The 26,422-nt window shown below is 47.4% G+C and overlaps 1 protein-coding gene and 1 long non-coding RNA gene across 2 annotated transcripts in view; one reads left to right on the plus strand and one right to left on the minus strand.

The window, feature by feature from the left end:
- cntn1b (contactin 1b) overlaps positions 1-26,422 on the minus strand; it is a 1,027,096-nt gene that overhangs the window by 868,614 nt on the left and 132,060 nt on the right. Inside the window, exons 2-3 of the mRNA XM_070900643.1 lie at positions 22,122-22,180; positions 16,307-16,369 (exon numbers count right to left, since the gene is read on the minus strand). The gene's annotated coding sequence lies outside the window, so the exon portion shown is untranslated. The remainder of the gene's footprint in view (positions 1-16,306; positions 16,370-22,121; positions 22,181-26,422) is intronic.
- Positions 1-26,422, plus strand: part of LOC139280875 (uncharacterized) — a 137,430-nt gene that overhangs the window by 93,848 nt on the left and 17,160 nt on the right. The gene's annotated exons all lie outside the window — the stretch shown is intronic.

Raw genomic sequence — 26,422 nt, forward strand, 5'->3', positions numbered from 1 at the left:
AGCGAGGGGATTTGAGTACAGGGACAGGGAGGTGTTGCTACAGTTGTACAGGGCCTTGGTGAGGCCACACTTGGAGTATTGTGTACAGTTTTGGTCTCCTAACTTGAGGAAGGACATTCTTGCTATTGAGGGAGTGCAGCGAAGGGTCACCAGACTGATTCCCGGGATGGCAGGACTGACATATCAAGAAAGACTGGATCAACTGGGCTTGTATTCACTGGAGTTCAGAAGAATGAGACGGGATCTCATAGAAACGTTTAAAATTCTGACGGGTTTAGACAGGTTAGATGCATGAAGAATGTTCCCAATGTTGGGGAAGTCCAGAACCAGGGTTCACAGTCTAAGGATAAGGGGTAAGCCATTTAGGACCGAGATGAGGAGAAACTTCTTCACCCAGAGAGTGGTGAACCTGTGGAATTCTCTACCACAGAAAGTTGTTGAGACCAATTCACTAAATATATTCAAAAAGGAGTTAGATGAAGTCCTTACTACTAGGGGATCAAGGGATCTGGCAAGAAAGCAGGAAGGGGGTACTGAAGTTGCATGTTCAGCCATGAACTCATTGAATGGCGGTGCAGGCTCGAAGAGCTGAATGGCCTACTCCTGCACCTATTTTCTATGTTTCTATGTTTCTCTGTAAACTGGCATCTTGGCGGGCGGGAGGACACTTATGTGCGTTGCACACCAGTGGACGTCAGCGGGCGGTCCCCAACGGTCTTCCCTCCCCGCCGGCGGGAGGCCTCCACCAAACTTGCTCGGAGGGGAGACCGCCCAGAAACCTCGGCGGCAGCGGGCGGTGACTCCACCAAGTTCGGCCCCGTAAGAACATAAGAATTAGGAGCAGGAGTGGACCACTCGGCTCCTCGAGCCTGCTCTGCCATTCAATGAGATCATGGCTGATCTTCTACCTCAACTCCACTTTCCTGCACTGTCCACATATCCCTTGAGGGCGCTGGGGAGACAAGTTGGTTTACAAAAGAAAGGAAGTCAAAAAACAAGTAGTTTTTACTGGGTAGGGAGTACAGATGGCCTCAGAGGGGAGGGGAGGATATGGCAATTCACTACAATTTTACAAGGAACGCTATGATCAGACGTTTTCCTCCCAGTGCAGCGAGTGGGAGAATCACAATCAGTCAGTCAATCAACGTGGAGTACTGGGTCAGGACTTGGGCACAGCAGCACAGTGACAATTCTACTCCAAGTGCTTGACCTGGCGACGCACAATGAAAGGCCCCATAATTGAGGGCTGCACTTTATCACAAATGTGTCTGGTGTTGCAGAAGAAACCTGCTTGTTTCTAAATTGCTCTAAAAGCCCATTGATGGAGGGAATGCACACTTGACAAAATGTTATTTTGACAAATGTAAACTTTCCAAATGGGTCTCGCTGTGTCGCTCGCAAATTTCGACAGCCAGAATAGGAGAGCAGAGAATAAAAAAACAGCTCGGCACTGAACTACAACACCGTGGCTTCGAGTGAAGGTATCAAATGGTGGAAGTAGCTGGCTTTTTCTCGGCGCATTTTCTGAAGATAGATATCATTTCTTGGTAGCCAAGCGAAAAATAAAAAAATGATTATTCTGAGAAGCTCTACTGCAGTGAAGGGAGGTTACGATCATTGAAGGAAATGACTGGAGTCTCTCCCTTGGCATCACTTGCATTGTTTACTAATAGCAGGGTTGGTCCACCATGTAACATGCAATGTATTATCCTGCTGTAATGTATACACCGGTGAATATGCTCACAGGTTTGTAGAGCTGTTGAGTTGTGAGTGGCTTAGCCTGTCACGTGATGTTCACAAAACTCAATAAAACCCCAGCCAGTTGGGGATCCACGATGAGATATGCAGTTGTGAGCCTGGTGGATGAACTAGTAATGTGTAGTGTGATTGTTAAACCTTTGCTAATAAATCAACTAGTTCTTAATAGCAATGTGTTTCTATGAATTCTTAAGCAAAGAACCCATGAAGCAAATATATTACACCTGCTGTTAAATTATGGCTGGGTTTCATCTGTCCAGAGTCTTTGAGGTCTAATGGCTGTGAATAGGCACAGTGTGCAGGCAACTGGAAGTTGGCATCTGCTGGATGTTGGGCATTTGAAGGTTAGCAGTCGCTTATGCATTACTGACGTCAGAAACCAACACCAAATAACTTGTAACAAAATCAAAATACTGTGGATGCTGGCAGTCTGAAATAAAACATCTTTCAATTCTGCTGCGAGGGTACTGATCGGAAAGGTGCTGGATGTTGGGCAACACTGGTTTGGGACCACTACGGAGAGGAGAGCTGTGGTTGGACAGAATGGAGGGGTGGAATGCAGTTCTTGAATCAACAGTGTATTCCCAGCGAGTGCTGCGTGAACCCCGAGTCTTGCAGCACTGCCTCAAAACTTTCGAGGAAATCTCCAAATATTGAATTCAGTGTCTCGCTAAATGTCACTAATTGATGGTCAGAATACGTAAGCCTCAGATGAAATTAAAGCTGCCTTGTTTGCTGGAGAAGCTTTAAAAATTCATTTAATTTATTTTGAATAAGGAAAAAAATGTCAAATTGGGATAAGAAAAAAAAACAATGTGCCTCTGGATACCAACATAATTTGACATTTGCAGTGAGGAACAGAATAGAATTCTTATAACCTGAACATAAACAAAAGCTACAACCATTGTGCAATGAGTACAGCCTCTGATATCTGAAGTGGGCTTGTTTTGCTTCCACACACTGATACAAAAATTCTAAAAGTTGGCTGAAAAAAGACAGAAAGAATAATTGGGCTAACCTCACTCGCCTGTGAGTGCACCTCGCTCCTGTACGCTGGGGAGAAGGGACATCGTTCGGTCTCAGGACTGAACTGAGCTCAAGACAATATTTGGGTTTCTTGGGGCTAGAATTTGTAGTGTTTCACCGCCTGGTTTCTGGGCGTATGGGCCGTTTTGGGTAATAACCGGGTTGGCAAGAAATTGCGCAACTGAGTTACGTCGGCGGTTTCGAAGTACCGCTGGGGAGCGGACTGCCGACGTGCACCGTCCACCGATCGCCCTGGTGCGATATTTGGCTCAGCGGTGATCCGTAGGTAAGTATAAAAAAAACGCCCACAAGAATCAGCAGAGCTGGGCGGTAGGTGAGTAGCCCTGCAAGAAAAAGGTTCTTGCAGTGGTTCAAGTGAAAAGGGTCCCGAGAATGTTTTTATAATTTTTTAAATAATGTTTTCTGAAAAAATATTTTTTGTGTTTTTCTCCTCCTAGGCCCAACCCGGAGCCTCGGTGTAAATTTTTGGTGAATTTTTAATTTATCGCCCATTTTCTTTAAGCACTGCCCAATTGTCCCAGAATTCCATTTTTTCGCTGAGAATCAGGGTGCAACGCCAATTTTTTTCGCTGGGCGGATTTTTTTCTTTTTTGGGGAGAATTCTTCGTCAGCGATCATCTTGGGAATCTTTTGGGCGGCAATCAGGTGCTGGCGGGTTATTTGGAAATTCTAGCCCTTGCTTTTCTGGTTTAACCCACATTTAAAAATTCATCATTTGGGCACTATTGCTCGTGTTATATACAAGAAAAACAGGAGACCACATGTGTGCTGTAAACAGGACTTCCAGCTGGGTGCAGGTTCAGAAGCATTTTGGTACAACGCCTCACAACTTCAAAGTCGGTTTGAACTTTCTGACTGATCGCCCTCTGTCCCCCGGGATTACTTCCACTGGGATGGTCCGAATCACAGTCGTGTCACGGGAAACGCGTCACCACTCAACAAACTTCAAGTTCCTCAATAACACTGGCCCTTTTTGCTGCCGGATTAACCACGACCGACCAGCAAAAGGATCATAAGTAAAGGTTCTTTTTTGTCACACACCACTCCTTGCATCCACCACCACCCCCCCCCCCCACCCCACCCCCAACCCCGTCCCCCAAATCTGGCTACCAAAATAATTGCCAGACAAACTTTAAAACTGTGCATCATTCACACAGGTCTGCGCGGAAGTTTATTATTTGCACCTATTGTGACTGCATTAAACAAAATACCTGTAGAATCTTTCAAGCTCTTCACCAACAGTTTTGAAAGCTAGTGACTGTTATGTCAGCAAACAGGGCATCCATTTTGCATTTAGCAAGATCCCACAGACAGCAAATGAGATGAATGGCATTAATCTGTTTTGATGATGTTGGTTTGGGTGGAGGACGAAATATTGCCCAGGACAATGGGAGATCTCCCTGTTCTTTGGAAAGAATCCGAGGATCTACCTGAACAACACATCAATAATCAATGGTCCAAACACTTCAGACAGCCAAGATTTTCTGCTCAGCATCAACTTAACCCCTGGCGTTATTTTAAAGGAGTCAACGCTGGCATTAAACTGCAAGGGCAGTGGGAAATTATAGGCTGCTATTTAATACTGCCTGTCAGAATATTAGAAGTGAGTCTTTAATGAAAGGAAGTCGGGTGTTTCAAGATCCATGAAGCCCACCCCGCTGCCACTAAGGAGCTGCAGGCAATTAAGCTGATGCCTACACCACCCCCAAACCATTGAGCAGACATACTTGTGGCCTGCTTTTGAATGGAAGTTGACTTCTTTGAAGAACTCAAAGCAAAACACTCCTTTCCCATAAGGCAGGCAAATATGAATTTCATCACCCAGGTAGACGGAGTGTGAACAGCAGCCCCTTGGATAGATATCTATTCGGTTTTCTTTTGACAGCTGATGTGCATATCAAACACTTTTGTTTCACAAAGAGCCTGAGATTACCTGACAGACATCTGCAGATTTGACATAGATTTAACATTTCAAAGGACATAAGGGAATTTATGATGCGATCAGGTTGTGTGTGTGTATATGTAATGACTTCCATTCTGGAAACCAATTAGCCCAAATAGTTTCTCATAGAAATGTAAATACCCGTAAATGACAATTATGAGTTGACCTCGCCCGATAAAAAGAAACGGAACCATTTGGAGACATCTTTAACACATATGAAAGTGTAGGAAACAGAAGTTTTGCAAGTCAGCTCACTGCGTTCATCACAAACTATATAAATGCAAGTATTATAATGTGGCAGAACTATAATTTGTTCCTTTGTGGGGGGGTTTTCTTTTGAAAAGCGGACCACAATCATTTCAACTCATTTTAGAGTCTAAATAGTCAGCAAGTTCAAACAACATCCCAAAAATTAATCTATGGACACGATATGACATGTTAATATACGGAGTGACTATTTGCACTATTTGCAAGCGTGCATGGGACCCCGCCCCCTTTTTGAGCATGGGCCCTCAATTCAGCCGCGCATGCACAGTGCGACATACGAGGAAGCCGGAAGCCGGAAGTGGGGCCGAACTGCGAGCCGCGAGGAGCCATCCGTTAACTTACTACTGATGCAGTTTAAACACAAAAGACAGCACCAATTTGAAGTTGTAACACTCAGTGACCCAAACTAAACTGATGCAAGATACTTTAGGTTCAGCTGATCTCCCACAGCCTAGTGGATAAATGTGCAGTGTGGTACAATGCTCTCTAGTCCAAAGAGGTGCCAGGTTCAAATTCCTGGTCTGTTCTGACATTACAGGGGCGATTCTAACTCTGCTCACTCAGTAGAAACCTGGCGGGTGGGCAGTTCAAATCACTCTGGCTCTCAGCCATCTGAGAGCTGCCATGACCCTGGGAGATGATGCTGAGAGGTTGTTTGCCCGGGCTGGAGAGTTCAGAACTCAGGGGCACAGTCTCAGGATAAGGGGCACACAGTCTCGGAATAAGGGGCACAGTCTCGGGATAAGGGGCACACAGTCTCGGGATAAGGGGCACAGTCTCGGGATAAGGGGCACACAGTCTCGGGATAAGGGGCACACAGTCTCGGGATAAGGGGCACACAGTCTCGGGATAAGGGGCACACAGTCTCGGGATAAGGGGCACACAGTCTCGGGATAAGGGGCACACAGTCTTGGGATAAGGGGCACACAGTCTCGGGATAAGGGGCACACAGTCTCGGGATAAGGGGCACACAGTCTCGGGATAAGGGGCACACAGTCTCGGGATAAGGGGCACACAGTCTCGGGATAAGGGGCACACAGTCTCGGGATAAGGGGCACACAGTCTCGGGATAAGGGGCACAGGCTCGGGATAAGGGGCACAGGCTCGGGATAAGGGGCACAGAGTCTCGGGATAAGGGGCACAGTCTCGGGATAAGGGGCACAGTCTCGGGATAAGGGGTCAGCCATTTAAGACTGAGATGTGGAAGAATTTCTTCTCTCAGAGGCTGGTAAATATTAGGAATTCTGTACCCGAAAGGATTGTGGATGCTCAGTCATTGATTGTATTCAAGGCTGAGAGCATTGTGACTAGCTCCAGTGCTGTGGGACAGTGTTCAATTTGAGTGTATAGAGGCACTGGAGAGAGAAAATACAAGGATGATACCAGAAATGCGAGGGTATACCTTTCGGGAAAGGATGAACAGGATAGGGTCTCTTTTTCGCTTGACCTAATAGAGGTCTTTAAAATTATGAAAGGTTCTGATAGAGTGTAAGAATGTTTCCACTTGTGGGGAAGAGCAAAACTAGAGGCCATCAATATAAGATAGTCACCAAGAAATCCAATAGGGAATTCAGAAAAAACTTCTTTACCCAGAGAATGGTGAGAGTGTGGAACTCGCTACCACAGGGAGTGGTTGAAGCAAATAGTATAGATGCATTTAAGGGAGGCTGGACAAGCATATGAGGGAGAAGGGAATCGAGGGTTATGCTGATAGAGTTAGATGAGGAATGACAGGAGGAGACTCAAGTGGAGCATTAATGCCGGCATGGACTGGTTGGGCCGAATGTCCTGTTTCTATGTCGTATATCCTGTGTAATCTAGGGATATGGGGGTCGGGCAAAAAAGTGGAGTTGAGGTAGAAGATCAGCCATGATCTTATTGAATGGCGGAGCAGGCTTGAGGGACCGAATGGCCTACTCCTGCTCCTAATTCGTATGTTCTTATGATCACAACATTTGCAATTTTAACCTGCTCTCCAGAGCGGGCAGCAAGAACACGCGCCCAGAGCCAACAGGGTCCTTCTTTACATGTGCATGTTGTAGCCCGATGACATCATTGAGACCCCGACTGTAATTTTAACTCAGGCCTGAGCAGGGAATCCAGTTGGAGTTAAAATCAAGGCCTAAGGTCAGCCAGGGATTTAACTACGGTGTTACAATCAACACTCAGGTGCTTCTGGGGTTAGAAAGTGTCAACATCTGCCACAGCTCCCTGTTACTTATCTCTTAAAAAGCAGCAACAGAATGTTGAACTACACAGAAAGAAAGATTTGGATTATTATAACGCCTTTCACGACCACCGAATGTCTCAAGGAGGTTTACAGCCAATGAAGTACTTTTGCAGTGTAGTCACTGTTGTAATGTGGGAAACGCAGCAGCCAGTGTGCGCACAGCAAGCTCCCACAAACAGCAATGTAATAATCTGTTTTTTTGTTATGTTGAATGAGGGTAAATATTGGCCAGGATGGGACGGTTTTGGATCTGGCCTGGAGGGCCAAAGACTGCCCAAAGTGGAGGAAGAGCATCCAGGAGGGCTTGGAGCACCTCGAGTCTCGTCGCCGAGAGCAAGCGCAGGCAGCGGAAGGAGCGTGCGGCAAACCAGACTCCCCACCCACCCTTTCCTTCAACGACTATGTGTCCCACCTGTGACAGAGACTGTAATTCCTTTATTAGACTGTTCAGTCACCTAAGAATTCACTTTTAGAGTGGAAGCAAGTCTTCCTCGATTTCAAGGGACTGCCTATGCTGATGATCTTCTTCGAAATAGTGCCATGGGATTGTTTACGTCCACCTGAGATGGCAGATAATGTCTCATCCGAAACACGGCACCTCTGACAATGCAGCACTCTCTCACCACTGCACTGGAGTGTCAACCTAGATTTATTTGTGCTCGGGCGAGAAAGTAGAGTGGGACTTGAACCCACAACCTTCTGACTCAGAGGCGAGTGTGCTACCCACTGAGCCACAGCTGACACAGGTAAAACAACACAATTTTGGGGGTCTAGACATGCAGAAACTGCCCTGGTTTTGTTCATCTCCTGTGAAGGCACCACAAACAGCTGCACTGGGATATCTGTTGCAATACCTGTTTTGTGCCTCACGAGGGCGCAGTGTAGCAACTGGCAGCTGAAAGGTTCCCTCAAATGGCTAGAATCAGGTACAACAACAGGATGCATCTGAGCACAGCGCCATCAAGTGGCAGGGAACCGGTACTGTAGCAATTTGCTGGTCAGTCAAGCTTCAAGGTCGAATTTTCTCTGCTGAAGAGATGCTGTCCTTTTCAAAGGGAGACAGCCGAAATAGAAATGATAAAGAAACTAAATGACAAGAAAATGAAGTCAGTAATGCCTGTGGAAAAAGTAATGTCCGCCTTGCTTTTCTTAATCTCTGTCTGGGCCAATAACGCACAAAAATAAATTGACTCTGATTAAGACAGAAGTGGCGTTACTGCAGAAAGGTGGCAATCACCACCATTGAGCAGTCAACACATGAAAGCTGTGCATGAGTCGAGAATAAACCATTTCAACCTCCCCTTCCGACGGCAGTAACACATTCCAGCCCAGTTATTTCCTTCGGCAGCCCTTATGCTAAAAGCAATATCAAATTGCTAGTTTCACACACAGCCCTGGCATTTTCAACACCGAGAAAGGAGGATCTCATTTAATAGGGCATAAAGCATTTCAGAGCAGACCGAAGCTTTTCCCCATTAGTCAGAGCACAGGGGCTATGCCAGCTGAACTTGTTCATGTTGAAATGATAGTAAGTGACTTCTTGGGGCTTAACTGCTCGCTCCATAGTTCGAGAACCAGACTTACAGAAATATCTGACAAGTCCCAACATTGGTTTTGTTCCTGACCTCTTCTCCTCCCTTCTCCTCTCGACATGGACTATTGCTGCCTGCCCAGGTACTGACAGCCTTTCAGTATCTCCTCCCAAGTGGCCAGTGACCATTATTTGGCTGCTTGGGGGAGCTCGGCAGTACTTTGCTTTTGTATTGGCCATTATTTGGGTTGTGTGAAGACAGTCAGTGTTGGCAAGCCGTTTAAACATACAGGGGATGCAAGGGGCATTACTCATTCAATCCAGTCATAGCAAGGAGAACAAGGGAGTGAGTACTGGCTTCATCCAGTGAAGAACAAATTTACATTTCTATCTGGAAGTTCCTCTTCAGAAAGAGTGGTCAATATGTGGAATGGACTTCCAGGTTGGGTTAGAAGACAAAGATCTTCAAGAAATAGTTGCAATGCTACAATGGGAGAGGTGTCGGTGGTGTGGGGTGGGGGGGGGGGTGAACTGCAGGTTCTTCTGGTATGGCTGAGGTCGGATGGGCCAAATGGCCTCTCTCATCCCATATTCATCTTGTGAACAAGTACCATTCTCAAAATAACTGCAAGCAGCCAACAAACACCTGGTCACATACCCACAGCAATGGACTGACATAATAGGGGTGGGCGTAGAGAAGAAATTCAATATTCAGGAAGCAGGTTGTCCCATGTGAAGTCATCATCTGTACCGACATTGTCAGAATTAAAAACGTCAGGATGGTGCTCATTCTTCAGCAGTCTCTGGCCCTGGAACTTCAAAACTCAGAGTTCAGACTGAAAAGAAATGAGGCACTGAAGGCTTTTGCATCGATGTTCAAGATGCTATAAACTCACACCACCAACTCTCAGGAAGGACTGAACTGGCTGGAGCACTTTTTCCGCGAACAGAGAAGACTGAGTAGTGACCTGATAGAGGTCTTTATAATTTTATATTTTTTATTTATTCATTCATGAGATGTTGGCATTGTTGGCAAGGCTAGCATTTATTGCCCTCGAGAAGGTGGTGGTGAGCCACCTGCTTGAACCATTGCAGCCCGTGTGGTGCTGTTAGATAGAGAGTTCCAGGATTTTGACCCAGCAACAATGAAGGAAACAGCTATACATCAAGGCCAGGTGTGACTTGGAGGGGAACGTGGAGGTGGTGGTGCTCCCACGCGCCTGCTGCCCTTGTCTTTCTAGGTGGTAGAGGTCGCGGATTTGGGAGGTGCTGTCGAAGAAGCCTTGGCGAGTTGACGCAGTGCACCGGTGGTGGAGGGAGTGAATGTTGAAGGTGGTGGATGGGGTGTCAATGAAGCGGGCTGCTTTGTCCTGGATGGTGTTGAGCTTCTTGAGTGTTGTTGGAGCTGCACTAATCCAGGCAAGTGGAGAGTATTCCATCACACTCCTGACTTGTGCCTTGTAGATGGTGGAAAGGCTTTGGAGAGTCAGGAGGTGAGACACTTGCCTCAGGATACCCAGCCACTGACCTGCTCTTGTAGCTACATTATTGATGTGACTGGTCCAATTATGTTTCTGGTCAATGGTGACCTCCTGGATGTTGATGATGGGAGATTCAATGATGGCAATGCCGTTGAATTGCATGGATGTATTTAAGGAAAGCTAGATAAGTACATGAGGGAGAAAGGAATAGAAGGATAGGGTGAGATGAAGTAAGGTAGTAGGAGGCTCGTAGGGAGCATAAACACCAGAATAGACCAGTTGGGCCGAATGGCCTGTTTCTGTGCTGTTATTTCATGTAATAAAAGTAAGTTGTTGTCACTGTGGTAAGTGCTGTCAGCTGATCATGCAAAATGGTGATCCAGGGGTGTTGAAACATCCTCGGTGTAATGTATTTGTTTCATGAGTTCTTTGCTTAAGAATTCATAGCAACACATTGGCCCTGAAATTCCGTTTTGGCCTTCCCGAGGATATTTAGAGAAAAAATCCGCACCTACCTTAAGCAGCTGCCCATGTTCTACTTTCCGATGCTGAGGCCTCTCCTGACTGCCAGTCATAGCGCGTGCACGTCGGGACAAGCGCAGGCCTGGAGCTGGAGTCACGTGGCTCTGGGCAGCCAATCAGGTAAGGTATCATCGTAATTGGAGTTCCGAAAAGGTCCTAAACTCCTATTACATTGATTGAGAAACAGCCTCAAACACACAAAACACTAATAAAAAAATAGAAAATATACACTACATTCATTTAAATTAAAGTTATTAATGTCTTAAAAAAATATATATTTTCCCGATTTTTAACAAAGTTTTTTAAAATAAACTTACCGTTGTGGGGAGGGTTTTTAGTGATAAAATATGTTTTAATAACTTTATTTTTATATGTTTTTGTGCTTTTTAAAACACTTGTGCCTGTAAAAGTAGGCTATGCACCTGCTTTTTCAGGCATAAGATTTTTGAGGACATTTGTATGTGTAAATATCGGAAATTTGCTCTTACAAATGTCCTCACTCCCGATCTGCAGAGGATCTGTCAAGCCTTCATACGGAACTGGGAAGGCCGGAATTTCAGGGCCATTGCTATTAAGAACTAGTTGGTTTATTAGCAAAGGTTTAACAATCACACGACACATTACCAGTTCATCCACCAGGCTCACAACCACCTGCCTCATCGTGGATCCCCAACTGCCTGGGGTTTTATTGAGTCTTGTGAACATCACTTGACTGGCTAAGCCACTCCCAACTCTACAAACCTGTGAGCATACTCACAGGGGCATACATTACATGAGCTCAGCACCTGCCATCTTCCGACAGCAAGATTTCAAGAAAAAGGGGCTGGGGGGGGATGGGGGAGGGAAATGGAAGAAAAAAGTAGGATATCATGTTTTTAAAAAAAAAATAGCTAACCTGTTTAGAGCCTGAAATACGGTATTTCTCTTCAATACGAACAAATCGTTTTAAAGAGAAGCAAATGTTTTGGTCATTTTGAGCCTCAAGAGGATTTTAAAACCTCTTTGTAAAGAGAGGAACAATAAGAGTTGACTCAATTTACTGGCAGTCATCATCATAGGCAGTCTCTCGGAATCGAGGAAGACTCGCTTCCACTCTAAAAGTGAGTTCTCAGGTGACTGTACAGTCCAGTGCAGGAATTACAGTCTCTGTCACAGGTGGGACAGACAGTGGTTCAGGGAAAGGGTGGGTGGGGAGTCTGGTTTGCCGCATACTCCTTCCGCTGCCTGCGCTTGTTTTCTGCATGCTCTCGGTGATGAGACTCGGTGCTCAGTGCCCTCCCGGATGTACTTCCTCCATTTAGGACGGTCTTTGGCCAGGGACTCCCAGGTATCAGTGGGGGTGTTGCACTTTATCAAGGAGGCTTTGAGGGTGTCCTTGAAACGTTTCCTCTGCCCACCTGGGGATCGCTTGCCGTGTAGGAGTTCCGAGTAGAGTGCTTGCTTTGGGAGTCTTGTGTCGGGCATGTGGAAGTTGTGGCCTGCCCAACGGAGCTGGTCGAGTGTGGTCAGTGCTTCGATGCTGGGGATGTTGGCCTGATCGAGAACACTAATGTTGGTGCGTCTATCCTCCCAGGAGATGTGCAGGATCTTGCAGAAGCAACGCTGGCATACGAAAGCATGGGCCTTACACTAAACATCCGTAAGATAAAAGTCCTCCACCAACCTGACCCCGCCACACAGCACTGCCCCCCAGTCATCAAAATCCACGGCGCAGCCTTGGACAACGGACCACTTTCAGAAGCCTATTATCAGCAAGTGCAGACATCGACGACGAGGTCCAACACCGCCTCCAGTGTGCCAGCACAGCCTTCGGTCGCCTGAGGAAGAGTGTTTGAAGACCAGGGACCTCAAATCGGGCATCAAGCTTATGGTCTACAGGGCTGTAGTGATAGCCGCCCTCCTGTATGGCTCAGAGACGTGGACTAGATACAGCATATTGGCAGTATATTACCTGGCAACCAGCAAAGCATTTGCAGTTTTTTTCGATAGGGTATGAACACTTAATCAGATTCCTGAAGTTTCCATTACCACAAATCCAATACTAATTACATTTTGGATAAAATCTCTGCAGTGCGCAGCAGTAGTGAAACCTCTTGTTCAGCCATTCAGCCCCAGGTGCCTGTGAAATGACTGCACTTCAGCACTAGCTAAAGGAGAGGAAGCTTGGGCTGCCACATCAGGATACTTGCACTGGAGGCAGTTCAGAGAAGGTTCACTCGGTTGATTCCTGAGATGAAGGGGTTGTCATATGAAGAAAGGTTGAGCAGGTTGGGCCTGTGCTCATTGAGGTTTGGAAGAATGAGGGCTGATCTTATTGAAATGTATAAAATTTTGAGGAGACTGGACAGGGTAGATGCAGAGAGGATGTTTCCCCTCGCGGGAGAATCTAGAACTAGGGGGCATAGCTTCAGAATAAGGGGGTGCCCATTTAAAACAGAAATGAGGAGGAATTTCTTCTCTCAGAGAGCTGTGGAGGCTGAGTCACTGAATATATTTAAGATGGGAATAGAAAGATTTTTGAACGATAAAGGAGTCAAGGGTTATGGGGAGCGGGCAGGGAAGTGGAGTTGAGGCCAAGATCAGATCAGCCATGATCTTATTGAATGGCGGAGCAGGCTCGAGGGGCCAAATGGCCTACTCCTGCTCCTATTTCTTAGGTTCTTATGACCCAACAGACTAGCTCGAGTCAGAACTCTGTGCTTGGCCATGCTGTGCCTGAAATTGCCCTGTGGAACCCGACAAATCAACCATAAAATAGGTGCCCAGCTTCCCAACAACATACCTCATGGAAAAGCAGGGCGAAAATACTGTTGGACAATCCTCGTTTTTCCAACGGATGATTCGTGGATGCCAGAGGCAGCAATGTGTCTGACAATTATTGACATTTGTTATTGTTTCAAAACATTCATCTTAAGACGACACACAGAGCAGTACATGCCAGTCCTGCCTCTGGAAAACTCACCTGCAAAGGACTCCCCAGGAATCGCGAGCCATTTCCTGGCCAGGCCACTCACGGTATCTCTCTTTGAAGGTAGCGAAAGTTCCGAACTAGGTTTTGCTTTGTAATACTCATTTGCACTGTTTTAGCAAACAGACATCCTCATCGTTAACTCACACAGTGTCTAATTCTTGCTGAGTTTTATTATCTTCCTGGTCCAATGTTATCTCCCGATTCCAATCTTATCTCATCAACCTTTGCTCTGTATCTTTGCTCTCCTGAACTACTTCATTCAGGAGTGTCACTGTGACCAAAGATAGGATCTGCATTGCACAGCTTACTCTCCTCATGTTATTTAACCATAATTCCTACATTAGCTGTTCTGTCTTCGCTCCTTATTAAAAACAACATAAAAACATATCTATATTCTTACAAATACTCCAAGCAATAACCCACAAGACACTATTCCTCCCCTCCGCACTTCTCCACCTGACCTCTGGGCCCAACTGCTCGGGGGACTGCACTGAAGAGGTCTTCTCCAGCTGTAGAAAGCTGTGTATCCAAGGAAGGTGAGAAGTACCTGATCCACTCGCCATTGCCCCCCGCACACCTCCCCAACGCCCAACACGCCAGCCTACAGAAACAGCTGGGACTTCTACAACTGATCCTCTATTTCCCAGCCCACCAAGCACAACAGAAGGTTCCCGCACCAGCACAGGCTGTGAGCTGCCCAGCCGGAGAGGTGAGCGCTGGGTCCTCATCCCTCGAGATCCTGCCAATTACGCTGATAGTTGAACAGCATCATTGAGCTGCCCATCCACCCACCTGATTCAACAGAAGGTGCACATCTCTCCCCTCCTCCCCGCCCTCCATGGGACTACTCACTGTATTCCGCATCACTGGCCCAGACAGCGCATAGAAACATTCACCAGAAGACTAAGTAACATCCTCAGCACCAAATGTCCATGTCAGCAACCGATGCAAAACCAACCATAGAGTGCCCAAAATCTGCCCTGGAGGACCAGGCCACTTATAACTGCTGGGATCGTGACCCGAGCCAGGGTTTCTCCGCAGAGGGTGGTTGCAAATTTGATGGGCCGAATGGCCTGTTTCTGTGCTATAATATTCCAGGATTCTGCTACTGGACAGAAATCTAGCCAGCCCATACTGCCCATGGCCGGGCATAGAGATCAAAGCCTCCCAAACCAGCCTCTAAACAGCCCATCTTTCAAACTCCCAGAGAAGCCCAACAATAGCTAAGAAACACCCCATAGTAGCAACTTCATCACCAGCCCCTCTGAAAATCACAAAGCAGACGTCCCAGGCACAATCACCATTCTGAACTTGAAAGAAAGACTTGTCTTTATATAGTGTCTTTCACAACCACCGGACGTCTCAAAGCGCTTTACAGCCAATGAAGTACCTTTGGAGTGTAGTCACTGTTGTAATGTGGGAAACGCGGCAGCCAATTTGCGCACAGCAAGCTCCCACAAATAGCAATGTGATAATGACCAGATTATCTGTTTTTGTATTGTTGATTGAGGGATAAATATTGGCCAGGACACCAGGGAGAACTCCCCTGCTCTTCTTCGAAATAGTGCCATGGGATCCTTTACGTCCATTTGAGAGAGCAGACGGGGCCTCGGTTTTAACTTCTCATCCGAAAGACGGCACCTCCTGAGAAAAGCATCACCAGCCTTAGCCAACTTAATGTGGCCCAGATTATCTCCTTCCAACAGCTGCCAGACACATTTCACCTCTCCCAAACATAACCAGAACCACAGCTACTAAACAAAACACTTCCTCCAGGCCCTAGCATGTGCCAAAACCTCAGATGTATGACAATCCTTCTCAAAAATATCTCAGCCCTCCTCTCGATGCTAATGGCCACATCCCTCGGTAAGGTCCAGTTTTGCAGGCAGTAACAAAAGGAAGACAGTAATGGCACTTAAAGACGCAGAACTACATTCATCCACGAGTGAACCTGTTTGGTGGTCGTGCCATCTATTTTTTAGTAAAGGTTCCCCTCCTGTTCAGTTTAGTAACAGTTCTCCCCCACTGTCTGGTTTAATTAAGGTTCCCCTCCTGTCCGGTTTAGTAACGGTTCCCCTCCTGTTCAGTTTAGTAACAGTTCTCCCCCACTGTCTGGTTTAATTAAGGTTCCCCTCCTGTCCGGTTTAGTAACGGTTCCCCTCCTGTCCGGTTTAGTAACGGTTCCCCTCCTGTCCGGTTTAATAAAGGCTCCCCTCCTGTCCGGTTTAGTAAAGGTTCCCCTCCTGTCCGGTTTAGTAAAGGCTCCCCTCCTGTCCAGTTTAGTAACGGTTCCCCTCCTGTCCGGTTTAGTAACGGTTCCCCTCCTGTCCGGTTTAGTAAAGGCTCCCCTCCTGTCCAGTTTATTAACGGTTCCCCTCCTGTCCGGTTTAGTAAAGGTTCCCCTCCTGTCCGGTTTAGTAACAGTTCCCCTCCTGTCCGGTTTAATAAAGGCTCCCCTCCTGTCCAGAGAGGTGTCGGCCCTGACACTGCTCGTGTGAAGTTTGTTTACCCATCACCACCCGTCAATATAAATCTAACACTGGTAGAATCATCTGACCTGTAAAAGATGTGGGACTGGAGTCAATGAGTTGTTGATGTTACAGTGTGCTCTCCTGATACCCTGAAAAGCAAAGAAAGAGACATTTGCATTTATACAGCTCCTTTCACAACCTCAGGAAGTCGTAAAGCATTTTACAGATAATGAAGTACTTTGAAAAGTAATCACTGGTAATGTAGGAAAAGCGGCAGCCAACTTGTGCACAGCAAGCTCCCATGGATAGCAACGAGATAATGACCAGATAATCTATCTTGTGTCGTCGGTTGAGGGATAAATGTTAGCCAGGACACCGAGGAAAACGCTCAAGCTTTTCTTCAAATAGTGCCGTGGGATCTTTTACTTCCACCTGAGAGGGCAGGCGGGGGACTCGGTTTAATGTCTCATCCAAAAGACGGCAGTGCAGCATTTCCTCAGTACTGCACTAGAGCGACAGCCTAGATTTTGTGGTCAAGTCTCCAGAGTTAGACTCAAACCCACAACCTTCTGACTCAGAGGCAAGAGTGCTACCAGCTGAGGCACAGATGACACTTTAGCTACATTCCTCGACAAGCGAGAGCCACTGGGCTGACACGTTTGCTGAAGTACAGACTGACGAGGTGTTGATCGCGCCATGGTCTGAGTGAAAGAACACATTTCACTAATTCCATCATCAACCAATCCCACATGAACATTTGACAGCCGAGTAGTTATTTGACAGTTCTGGAGTCCGGTGATGATAACATCGGGAAATTAAGAGCAAATCAAAATGGAGACATAAAGAAAGAGAAAAATTAAGATGATTGGGTAGCCAAAAACTGAGCATGATGCACATTCCATCTACGCTTTAATGAATATATTTTTCGCACTGCACAATTAATTGAAAAGAAATGTGTCAGCCTTTCAACTGACCTTTGAAAGCATTGCATGCCCCTTGACAACCACCTTCACAGCACAGTACAGATGGCAAGAATGATAATTCAATGCTTCAGTGCTACCTTCAAAAGAGGTTAGTTATCAGGTCCCAGGGAGACAGGAGCCAAGTTATTGCATTCAAAAGCAAACTCTGTTTTTCAGATTATCAGTCTTGGGGGGAAAAAAATGCTGCAATATTTATCTGCACCAAGTCATTTGGAGATTTTATATTCCATGGTATTATAATTTATTTTTTTCTTTTGACACCAGCACTCTCTGTTCCACTAACATCGACTGTCTTATTGGCCAATATGTTTGCTGATTTAACGTGTTTGGTTGGCAGATGAGCATAGCGAGGGACACTGAAGTTAAGGTTTCTGTATCTCGCGCCCCCTCCTCCCCCCACCGCCCCCCCACCTGTGGTTCAGCCAGTTTATCCAGTGAGGAGCTGACCAGCAAGATTTAAGCCTTGCTCTGTGGCAGCGATAGAGGACAATACAACTGCTATGAGCATTAGAGGGGAAATTCGGCCAGGGTTGCTGCACCAGATGGCTATCCAGCGACCTCGCTGGAAGTGTGCATGTGTGACACTGAACCAGGGCAGTGTTGGGCTTGGCTTTCAAATCATTCCATGTCAGACCTCCTGATGACACTTACTATCTGGGGTCAAACATGGAAGTGTGACCACTTAGCAAAGTGACCACTACCTCCAAGAGACAACCCTCTATCTCCACACTTTGGGAATCCTGAATTCTTGCTAAATCACTTGTATACATGACCATTATTGTAATAAATCATTACCCTAGTAACCCCCTCTTCCTAATTTCCCTCACTCCTTCCTCCAAAAGGTGCTCCACACTCTTCCTGCAACCTCACCACCTCCAACACTGACCAATTCTTTCCCACAGCCTCCAAACTATGGCACCTACACCTCCTTCAGTCCCTTCATCCTGCACCAGACTTCAGGCTTTTAAATCCCAAAGCATGTCCTTACCCAACCTAGACGTCCTGGAGTCAGTTTGGAATTGAGTGCCAATGCATGGGGCGGACAGTCTGCCGCGTTTCACCACTTTGGTTCTTGTTTCCGGTGGAAGTGGTGTTGGTGTCAGGAGAGGGGCGGAGGTGGGGGCTACCCGCTCCCCCGGGACAATTTCCCATGCGGGGCAGAAACAGGGCGGCAACACAGGAGAAGCGGAGACATTCTCCGCCGGGAAAATCCACCAGGGCAATTTACAAAATGGCAGCCCCTCCGCGCCAACCGAACGCTGAGTGCTTACCGACCCCGGCGGCCACGGTTCTTATTGAACGGGGCAATTGCGACCCCCCCCCCCGATTTACCCCATTTTCTCTCCAAACTTCGACGTGTTTTCTATATGGACCTTGACCTTTCAGAGATTTCCCAATGATTAAAAAAAAGGCTCCTTACTCCTGCACCCAGACACAAAGTTTTCTGATTACCATTGTTCTCCTCTCCCCCTCCCAAACTTTTAATTCTTGACTGAAGTCAGGGGGCATTCGGGGAATCACAGGGCAAATGCACCTGAATGAGAGTCAGTTTTGAATCGAGTGCCAGATCGGCTCGAGGAATTAATCTCACACCACTCCAGCTTCTCAGTGGTTGCACTGATTGTGCTAAAACTCAGGATTGAGAAGAGCACCCAGGAGAACACGTTGACGTTTCTATTATTAGAACAGAGCTCTCTGCCTGTCAACTTCCTTCCAACATCAGTGCATTGAAATTTCACTTTGAACATTTCGCTGCACTTGCACTGGAATGATACAGTCGCTGATTGTACGATTAATTCGGAGTTAGGGCGCCAACCGCATTCTGGAATGAGGCGGATTGAGATCCCCAGGGAGGGACACTCCACTTTGATCTGGAGTCCATCGCATCCTAACTCCTGATTTACACAAACGGACCATCGATGTGCGGCTAAACATCATCGCACTGATGCTGCATCTGGATATAGTCTTAACACAATCACACGTTATATCAGTGTTGCAATTCGGTTCCAGCCAGACTGCAAGACGAAGTTTGTAAGCTAGCAGCAGCTTTCACATCAAACTTTAATAAAAAATAGTCCTTGGATTTAAGATCATCCCTGAGAGAATACAATACAAGAATAGAATTAGCCAAGGGCTGTGCACCCTGCACACAGCCCTTGTATGCCATGGGTATTAATAGCTAGTATAGGAGTAATTTGAGACACCGCATGTGGCAGGTACAGCATGCTTTTGAGAGACTGGTGACTTTGGACCTATGGGCCGGGAAATTGCGTAGCGTCCTGTTTGGGGGTGGTAACTTCTGCGGGACGGGAGTTCCTGGAAAAGCATAATTCAATCAAGCAGAGTCAACATGGATTTATGAAAGCGAAATCATGTTTGACAAATTTGCTAGAGTTCTTTGAGAATGTAACGAGCAGGGTGGATAAGGGAGAACCAGTGGATGTGGTGTATTTGGATTTCCAGAAGGCATTCAATAAGGTGCCACATAAAAGGTTACTGCACAAGATAAAAGTTCCCGGGGTTTGGGGTAATATATTAGAATGGATCGAGGATTGGCTAACTAACAGAGAGTCAAAATAAATGGGTCATTTTCCGGTTGGCAAACAGTAACTAGTGGGATGGCACAGAGATCGGTGTTGGGGCCTCAACTATTTACAATCTATGATTTGGATGAAGGGACCGAGTGTAATGTAGCCAAGTTTGCTGATGATACAAAGATGGGTGGGAAAGCAAATTGTGAGGACACAGAATGTCTGCAAAGGGATATAGACAGGCTAAGTGAGTGGGCTAAAAGTTGGCAGATACAGTATAATGTGGGAAAATGTGAGGTTATCCACTTTGGCAGAAAGAATAGAAAAGCAAACTATAATTTAAATGGAGAAAAATTGCAAAGTGCTACAGTACAGAGGGACCTGGGGTTCTTGTGCATGAAACACAAAAAGTTAGTATGCAGGTACAGCAAGTAATCAGGAAGGCAAATGGAACGTTGGCCTTTATTGCAAGGGGGATAGAGTATAAAAGCAGAGAAGTCCTGCTACAATTGGTGAGGCCACACCTAGAGTACTGCGTACAGTTTTGGTTTCCGGATTTAAGGAAGAATATACTTGCATTGGAGGCTGTTCAGAGAAGGTTCACTGGGTTGATTCCAGAGATCAGGAGGTTGATTTATGAAGATAGGTTGAATAGGTTGGGCCTATACTCATTGGAGTTCAAAAGAATGAGAGGTGATCTTAACGAAACATATAAAATAATGAGGGGCCTCGACAAGGTGGATGCAGAGAGGATATTTCCACTCAAAAGTGAAACTAAAACTAGGGGACATAGTCTCAGAATAAGGGGCCGCCCATTTAAAACTGAGATGAGGAGGAATTTCTTCTCTCAGAGGGTTGTAATCTCTGCCCCAGAAAACTGTGGAGGCTGGGTCATTGAATATATTTAAGGCGGAGATAGACAGATTTTTGGGCGATAAGGGAGTGAAGGGTTATGGGGAGCAGACAGGGAAGTAGAGCTGAGTCCATGATCAGATCAGCCATGATCTTATTAAATGGCGGAGCAGACTCGAAGGGCCAGGTAGCTTCCTCCTGCTCCTAATTCTTATGTTCGTATGTTCTTATGTCCCGCCCCGCTCGCGAAATTGAGGCTACCGCCCCTGAGAGGAAGTGGAGTGCAATAAAACACTCCACTTCCTCTCTGGGGCGCTAAGGGGAGGAAGCAGAGGGAGCGAGGTGCAGCGCTACAGACTGGGGAGCGTGGCGCTGCCGCGTAGAAGGAGCCCTCCCCTTCATTAAAGGGGAGGGCTAAGCCGCAGACTCTGGGGTGGCCTACCTAGATCACCAGGGAGCGGGGTGCCGGGCTGCCAGATCGCGGCACAGACACTGCGCTGAAGGAGGCAACAAGTAAGTCGCACGCCACCTCCCCTTTAACTAGCGCCCCGCGAGCAGCCTGTCACCATGTGTGCGCCCCCTGAAGCTGTTGCTGGCATCGCCGGGTGCAGCTTCAGGGGGCGATCCTGAATTTTTGCTCTGGGACGAAATCGGGTCGCTGCGCACGGCGAGGATGTTATCATCGCTGGCAGCGGAACGGGACACTGCCGGTTGCCGCCGCCGAGGCTAAACTCCCACGGGATTTAGCAGGAGTCGATAGCGGGGCCGCGCTCGGGTAAAAAGTCATTTGCGCCCGGCGATGCTAACGCAAGGCGCAAACGATCCCAGTTTCTCCCCATGGTTCCCAAAGCTCTCCACTACTGGGAGTTTTCCTCACCTCCTGTTTGGGTCAGTTGTAGACTAATTGATAGAGATTGATTGCCATGATTAGTCAACAACTCTAGTATTGTTGTATCATGTGACTGCCAGGTTGGTAGAAGGCGAACTCGATGGACCAAGCAATCCTTATGTTGCTATATAATGCTCTGATCTTCACTCCCAGGCGGGCAGAGGCTTTATCGGGTGGGGCAATTTCGGCCCTGTAGTCTTGCCTTAATGATTTTATGTTATTTTTTAAAAAGTAAGATTTGTAGCTGTGTCTCACCACAGCTGTGTGAGAATTTGTAGTACACCACTGAAACCAAGACAGTATTACAAGCTCTAATAGACAGGCAGTTTCCATTCAATCTCCTCTCCCCACAGTTGTCAGTAGCAGGGTATCTCCATGCCAATGCAGCTATGTGCCCAACTGGTGAGGTGCTGAAGTGACATTCTACCATCATATACCTTCACATTACCCATACCTTCACACCAGCTAGGCAAGTTGCCTCCATTTGGTGTTAAGTATCTTAAGTTTCAGCTGGCAAGATCATCTCTTAAGGAAACATATGTAAACAGAGTATCATTTCATTAAAGGATTGCAGTATGTGCACAAAATAAACTTGTGATTGTTACAAAGAGCTTGTTGAAGTGAAATTAAAATGATTTGTTCTTACCGCAAGAGGAGTCAGTGGGAGAAGACTATTCAGAACCTGAACGTTGGCACCTCCGAAACCTGTGGGTAATAGAAGAGAATCAAGAGTTGAGGTATCAATAGATGGCACCTGGCCACAAGAACAAGCTGTGCCAACCAGAGATGGCTGGACAAACAAACTACAGTTGTCCAACTACATTTGAAAAAGCACAAATTTAAGAATGTAAGAATTGGCCCACACGCAAATGGCCCAAGGTACAGGAACAGCAGTTTACATGGGCACATAGGCACATTGTCCGATTCATCAGAGGTTACATTCTGTTCTGCTTAAAACGTCTGCACATGGCAAGATCTGAGGAGTTTAGGGGTTCATCCAAACTCCCCCTCTGCCCTCTCTCTCTCTGCCCTCTGCCCTCTCTCCCTCCCTCCTCCACCCTCTCTCCTCCTCGGCCCTCTCTCCTCCTCTGTCCTCTCCCACCCCCCGCCCTCTCTCTCCCCTGTAAGATTCGTCGAAAACATCGACAGCAAAAACTTAACGTTTTGGACATTGCTTGGACACATTTTCTGTTACTGCAGAGAGCAGACAGCACTGACATGGGGCAGGTCCAACATGCCCCAAAGGAATACACATCAGGTGGACAAGGAGTCAATGGCAGGAATGGTTGATGGACAGGCCTTTTGCCTTGCAATCAGTGAGACATTAAGTAAAGTGGTCGGGGTTTCAGCCCATCGAAAGACAAAGGAAAGCTATTCGACCACAGACTCGTCGCAACTACACGTTGAGGTACAGCCCAGTTGACAAAGGCAGTCCGAGAGGCGGGAGTTCCTGGCGTTGGTGAGGCCTATAAAGGCTCAGCGGCAGCGAGAGGCGGCAGTTCCTGGTGTTGGTGAGGCCTATAAAGGCCCAGCGGCAGCGAGAGGCGGTGGCAGTCCGAGAGGCGGGAGTTCCTGGTGTTGGTGAGGCCTATAAAGGCCCAGCGGCAGCGAGAGGCGGTGGCAGTCCGAGAGGCGGGAGTTCCTGGTGTTGGTGAGGCCTATAAAGGCCCAGCGGCAGCGAGAGGCGGTGGCAGTCCGAGAGGCGGGAGTTCCTGGCGTTGGTGAGGCCTATAAAGGCTCAGCGGCAGCGAGAGGCGGTGGCAGTCCGAGAGGCGGCAGTTCCTGGTGTTGGTGAGGCCTATAAAGGCCCAGCGGCAGCGAGAGGCGGTGGCAGTCCGAGAGGCGGGAGTTCCTGGTGTTGGTGAGGCCTATAAAGGCCCAGCGGCAGCGAGAGGCGGTGGCAGTCCGAGAGGCGGGAGTTCCTGGCGTTGGTGAGGCCTATAAAGGCTCAGCGGCAGCGAGAGGCGGCGGCAGTCCGAGAGGCGGCAGTTCCTGGCGTTGGTGAGGCCTATAAAGGCCCAGCGGCAGCGAGAGGCGGCGGCAGTCTGAGAGGCGGGAGTTCCTGGTGTTGGTGAGGCCTATAAAGGCTCAGCGGCAGCGAGAGGCGGCGGCAGTCCAAGAGGCGGGAGTTCCTGGTGTTGGTGAGGCCTATAAAGGCTCAGCGGCAGCGAGAGGCGGGAGTTCCTGGTGTTGGTGAGGCCAATAAAGGCTCAGCGGCAGCGAGAGGCGTACCTGTGCAGCTGCAGCGGGGAGAGAAGGCAAAAAAGAAGTAGAAAGAAATCAAAAGGTGACGTCACAGCCAAGGGGGTAAGTGATTGGCTGGTGATTGGTGAGTAGTTTTTCTTTTTTCTCTTCTATATCAGTGAGTAAACTTTAGCATTGTTGTTGCCAATTTAAGTGTATCTAAGGGTTAAGTCATGGCAGGAGAGCTCGGTCGGGTGTTATGCTCCTCCTGTACCATGTGGGAACTCAGGGACGACTCCAGTGTTCCTGACGACTATGTGTGCAGGAAGTGTATCCACCTCCAGTTCCTGACGGTCCGCGTTGCGGAGTTGGAGCTGCCGGTGGATTCACTCTGGAGCATCCACGATGCTGAGAATGACGTATCACGTGTAGCGAGTTGGTTGTACCGCAGCAGAAGGGTCCACAGCCAGATAGGGAATGGAAGACCAGCAGGAAGAGCAGTGCAAGGAAGGTAGTGCAGGGGTCCCCTGTGGTCATCCCCCTGCAAAACAGATACACTGCTTTGGGTACTGTTGAGGGGGATGACTCATCAGGGGAGGACAGCAGCAGCCAAGTTCATGGCACCGTGGCTGGCTCTGTTGCACAGGAGGGCAGGAAAAAGAGTGGGAGAGCGATAGTGATAGGGGATTCAATTGTAAGGGGAATAGATAGGCGTTTCTGCGGCCGCAACCGAGACGCCAGGATGGTATGTTGCCTCCCTGGTGCAAGGGTCAAGGATGTCTCGGAGCGGGTGCAGGACATTCTAAAAAGGGAGGGAGATCAGCCAGTTGTCGTGGTGCACATTGGTACCAACGACATAGGTAAAAAAAGGGTTGAGGTCCTACGAAATGAATTTAAGAAGCTAGGAGCTAAATTAAAAAGTAGGACCTCAAAAGTAGTAATCTCGGGATTGCTACCAGTGCCACGTGCTAGTCAGAGTAGGAATCGCAGGATAGTGCAGATGAATACCTGGCTTGAGCAGTGGTGCAGCAGGGAGGGATTCAAATTCCTGGGGCATTGGAACCGGTTCTGGGGGAGGTGGGACCAGTACAAACCGGACGGTCTGCACCGAGGCAGGACCGGAACCAACGTCCTAGGGGGAGTGTTTGCTAGTGCTGTTGGGGAGGAGTTAAACTAATATGGCAGGGGGATGGGAACCAATGCAGGGAGACAGAGGGAAACAAAAAGGAGGCAAAAGCAAAAGACAGAAAGGAGATGAGGAAAAGTGGAGGGCAGAGAAACCCAAGGCAAAGAACAAAAAGGGCCATTGTACAGCAAAATTCTAAAAGGACAAAGGGTGTTAAAAAAACAAGCCTGAAGTCTTTGTGTCTTAATGCAAGGAGTATCCGCAATAAGGTGGATGAATTAACTGTGCAAATAGATGTTAACAAATATGATGTGATTGGGATTACGGAGACGTGGCTCCAGGATGATCAGGGCTGGGAACTCAACATCCAGGGGTATTCAACATTCAGGAAAGATAGAATAAAAGGAAAAGGAGGTGGGGTAGCATTGCTGGTTAAGGAGGAAATTAAGGCAATAGTTCGGAAGGACATTAGCTTGGATGATGTGGAATCTATATGGGTAGAGCTGCAGAACACCAAAGGGCAAAACACGTTAGTGAGAGTTGTGTACAGACCTCCAAACAGTAGTAGTGATGTTGGGGAGGGCATCAAACATGAAATTAGGGGTGTGTGCAATAAAGGTGCAGCAGTTATAATGGGTGACTTTAATATGCACATAGATTGGGTTAACCAAACTGGAAGCAATTCGGTGGAGGAGGATTTCCTGGAGTGCATAAGTGATGGTTTTTTAGACCAATATGTTGAGGAACCAACTAGGGGGGAGGCCATCTTAGACTGGGTGTTGTGCAATGAGAGAGGATTAATTAGCAATCTCGTTGTGCGAGGCCCCTTGGGGAAGAGTGACCATAATATGGTGGAATTCTGCATGAGGATGGAGAATGAAACAGTTAATTCAGAGACCATGGTCCAGAACCTAAAGAAGGGTAACTTTGAAGGTATGAGGCGTGAATTGGCTAGGATAGATTGGCGAATGATACTTAAGGGGTTGACTGTGGATGGGCAATGGCAGACATTTAGAGACGGCATGGATGAACTACAACAATTGTACATTCCTGTCTGGCGTAAAAATAAAAAAGGGAAGGTGGCTCAACCGTGGCTATCAAGGGAAATCAGGGATAGTATTAAAGCCAAGGAAGTGGCATACAAATTGGCCAGAAATAGCAGCGAACCCAGGGACTGGGAGAAATTTAGAACTCAACAGAGGAGGACAAAGAGTTTGATTAGGGCAGGGAAAATGGAGTACAAGAAGAAGCTTGCAGGGAACATTAAGACGGATTGCAAAAATTTCTATAGATATGTAAAGAGAAAAAGGTTAGTAAAGACAAACGTAGGTCCCCTGCAGTCAGAATCAGGGGAAGTCATAACGGGGAACAAAGAAATGGCAGACCAATTGAACAAGTACTTTGGTTCGGTATTCACTGAGGAGGACACAAACAACCTTCCGGATATAAAAGGGGTCGGAGGGTCTCGTAAGGAGGAGGAACTGAGGGAAATCCTTATTAGTTGGGAAATTGTGTTGGAGAAATTGATGGGATTGAAGGCCGATAAATCCCCAGGGCCTGATGGACTGCATCCCAGAGTACTTAAGGAGGTGGCCTTGGAAATAGTGGATGCATTGACAGTCATTTTCCAACATTCC

This window comes from Pristiophorus japonicus, chromosome 15 (genome assembly GCF_044704955.1).
Source record: "Pristiophorus japonicus isolate sPriJap1 chromosome 15, sPriJap1.hap1, whole genome shotgun sequence".
Lineage (NCBI taxonomy): Eukaryota > Metazoa > Chordata > Chondrichthyes > Pristiophoridae > Pristiophorus > Pristiophorus japonicus.